Below are 3,896 nucleotides of genomic sequence, written 5' to 3'. Positions count from 1 at the left end.
GTATGCAGCAGAATTCACTCGAAATACTTGAGTAAAGAAGTGTGATGGCATGACATGTCCTTTGCTGCAACACCTAAAACCAGCCACTGTACACTTTGTGAGCAATGCAATTCCCTCGCAAGGGCCTAATTGATTTTGAAGGGTCTTACATTTGTTGAATAAATTCTTAAGAAAATTAGAGATTTTCAAATCGGTTTGATTTGCATTTATAGCACCAATAATGGCAAGTCTCTTCTCTTCTTAAGTTAAATTGAAGTCGTCTATGTCGTATCTGAATAAAGTGCAAGTTGAAACCAAGTGTCGTCAACGGCAATACGGACTTCGAAACAAAAATATATGTATATTACAAAAAAGAAAAATTCTTAAATGGCGGCGAAGATATGAATATGGCACCATGTGTGGCAGTTTTCCCAAAATACTCGCTCATGGTGGTGGTTTCGATGACAATTTCCTAACCAATTAGGCAAATATTTCGATACTTAGCTGATCGCCTTGAACACACTGGAACTACGCGAGTCCGTGGACAACACCAGACTGGTCGTTCAACCGAAAATATCGCGACTGTGACAACCGATGTCGTTGGGAACAAAGAAGCATCAACCACACGATGGACCCTAGCGAAATTTATTGAATTTTAGTGAGGGTGAAGTGAGTTACACATTACACAGAACCCACTTGCAGAGTCGCCTAATATTAGTGGCCAACTCCCAATGCTAAACACACAGAATCTCCAATGAATTTTCAAATCTCAGCTCGGTGGGAAAAAGTTTCTGAAATTCTAAAGTTTCTGAAGGGTTCACATTGGTTTTAGGAGAGAAAGGATAAGTTCCCGAAGTTGTTCTTTTAGAACCAAGAACGAGACTACAAGAACTCTGACGTACTAATTCCGAGTCTGGAATTTAACAGATGATATCTCAGAAGCAAATAAAAATTTTTTCTTAATGTCAAAGTGATGGTGAAAAAAGTATTTTTTATTTTTAGGCCGGAGCTTGTGAAAAACCTGAGTGTGAGGTTTGTTGTGAGTTCAGATTCGGATTCAATATGTCGAAAAAGTGTAGTCCAGTGTATGATTTAAAAGTTGTGTCGGCTGTATTATTGTAGGGCAAGAGTTCTTGGCTAAACGCTCTACGATATGGTCACAGCACTGTGCACGCCTGATGTTAACACTCTGAGCTTTTTATGTACTCGAAACTAACCCGTGGGGATGGAGTCTCAGAGATATTTTAACCGCGGAGCCGAACCGACAACGGGCGAGTGTCGCTGAGGACAAGAGGTTTTGGCTTTATTTAACACAAGAAACATTTTTCATAAAATCAAAAAATAACACAGGCCTGCAAAATCTCGCTTTTTTACAGTTTCTAAAACAGCTATGGGTGTTTCCTGAAGGTTTTTTTATGCTGAAAACGAATATGACCTTGAAAATGCTCCAGCACGTCAGGATTTTTGGCAATTTGAGGTTAAATAGAAAAAAAAATCCAGATTTTGGCCATTTTTAAAATTTTTATTGAGCAAGGTAAAGTATTTTTTTAATTTTCCACAACGGCATAGCAAAGTACTACTCTTTAGCTTTCAGGTCCTTTTTTTAAAATATATTTACGATTAATACAAAAAAAGTTATTCTATTTTGAATTGGAGACTTTTAGATAAGCAAATTCAACCTTTCTAACTCTCTAACGCCCCTGTAAAGGGCGAATTCAAAATAGTATAACTTTTTTTATATTAATCGCAAAAATATTTTTAAAAATGGATTTTAAAGCTGAAGAGTAGTACTTGCGGTCACTTTCAAAGTCATATTCGTTTTCAGCATAAAAAAACCTTCAAGAAACACCCATAGCCGTTTTAGAAACTGTACCTCGCAGGACTGTGAAATATATCCGATATATTTTGGTACATAAACTTTATTTTTACTTAATTGTAAAATGTGAAAAATTGATGGGTGATATAACTTTTTAATAATTTTTTTTCGTAATCAGGACACCAAATTACAAAGTAATTAGTTAAAATTATCGAAAACGTTTTTTTGGTTGTTGGCCTGTGTAATTATAAACAAGCTGCTATCACTGCTGATGTTGAAATGCCTGAGTGGATTCCGTGCAATAAGATTTCACTTCCACTTGATGAAGTACTGCGGTCATATTCCCTCTTATCAGATTCAAAGTAATTTTCGTCAGAACTGTCACTATCTAACGTATCAGATCTACATCGCTTAGCCATCGTGCAGAGGATAAAATATAAAATATATAAAAATCCTGGTGTTTCCTCTGGTAGTGCCACTGAGAGACTGAATCGAAGCACTGAAATTCGTTCTGACTCTATCGTCGTCAATCATAAGTTTACTTTATAAGGAAGATAAGACTTCATCGTTAATGACCCCTAATGCCTTTGAATGAAAACGTGACTCTTTTACTATACCTGTGCGTATCTTATAGCTCAGAACGACACCCGTCGCGAGCCTTGCAGCTACGAACTAATTTGGGAGGTTATATGCCGACACGCGTTCGGAACGGTAAAACGGCTTGGGCGGCTATATGCCGACACTCGTCCCCAAAGGGTTAATATTAAAAAAATCACTTTATTTGATAGTGCAACATCTACTGGACGACTGCCCCGGACTAAGCCAGAGCCGAACAAAAGTTTTTGAAATCAGCAAACTGTGGTTTTTTTATACTGTTATTATTATTTATTGAATCTATTATTGTAATTAATCTTAATACTAAAAATACGTTTTCAAATCTTAACCTAAATTGTAGTACCTACAGCTTCTTGAAGAAGGTTAAGGTTATTATAGGGGCCTCAAATATGCGTCATAGGGTTAGAAGGTCAATTCTTTTGAGGCGAGGCGAATTGACGGTATGCAACAGCGAACGAACCAATGGATTTGGGTGGTGTCTCAGCCTTTGGTAGTAGTTTTGTATTTTCTGAAATAATATTAACGTTTTCCAATTCGAATCAAATTTCAAAACTTAGCTAAATTAAATTAATTAATTTATCTTTCCTCTGATGTATAACTACATTGTACACCCAAGTAAATTATTTTTAAAGCAGCTTTGCGCAAACCTTAAGCCGTAGGCCTTAGTATATAGCACTTAGTGTTTTTGTAAATTTTTTAGTGAAATAATTATCTATAGAGTTTTGTCGGCTATTGAGAAGAATCGATAAAGTTCACTAAACCTTAGAAAAAAGTAAATAGTGTTTTCTTGCTACTTGAAAATATGTTTACTAAAAATTCCTGCCAATTGCCGATTTTGTAGGCAAAATTGTTATTGTATTGTCCAACTATACTTTTGTGAAGAATATTAAAATATTTCGAGCAGCGATTTCCCAAAAAGTAATATATTATGACAAAAGTCTATTTAGGGGGTTAGGCGTAGTCAGAGGCCCGAAAAAATGATGATTTTCAAGAATTTTTATTTTGCTAGTCAATTGCTTTATTTCACAAACATAAAAACATAGCATTAATACATCATGTTTCGGCTTGACTTTAGCAAAATTTCAAAAATAATTAATAATTGTAAAAGTTATCGCTATTTGTGTGGAGCCTGTAGAAAGTCGCTTGCGGTGATCATCACAAGTCCTTGGAGATTCATCTAAAATCAATCGGACAAGAGAAGATAAGATAAGAGTTTATTAAATAGAAAAACGTTACAATATTTATGTTATCGCACAATTTACAGAATATGATATAAATCTTAATTCTACATTATTATATTTGTATATTTATCACAGGTTTGGTTTTTTAAACGATTTTTTCTTTTTTTCGAAGGAAAAAACTACTATGAAAAACCTCCGCTATACATCTTACAAGCTAGGGTTAATCTATACGCATTTAAGTACCAGGGCCTAATTGACCATCGGACAAGAGAAATTCGTGTTATTAATAGATAATCTTGTGCCTG

This window comes from Anastrepha ludens, chromosome 5 (genome assembly GCF_028408465.1).
Source record: "Anastrepha ludens isolate Willacy chromosome 5, idAnaLude1.1, whole genome shotgun sequence".
NCBI classification, from domain to species: Eukaryota; Metazoa; Arthropoda; class Insecta; order Diptera; family Tephritidae; genus Anastrepha; species Anastrepha ludens.
The sequence above is the reverse complement of the archived record's forward strand: the minus strand, read 5'-3'. Positions refer to the sequence as shown.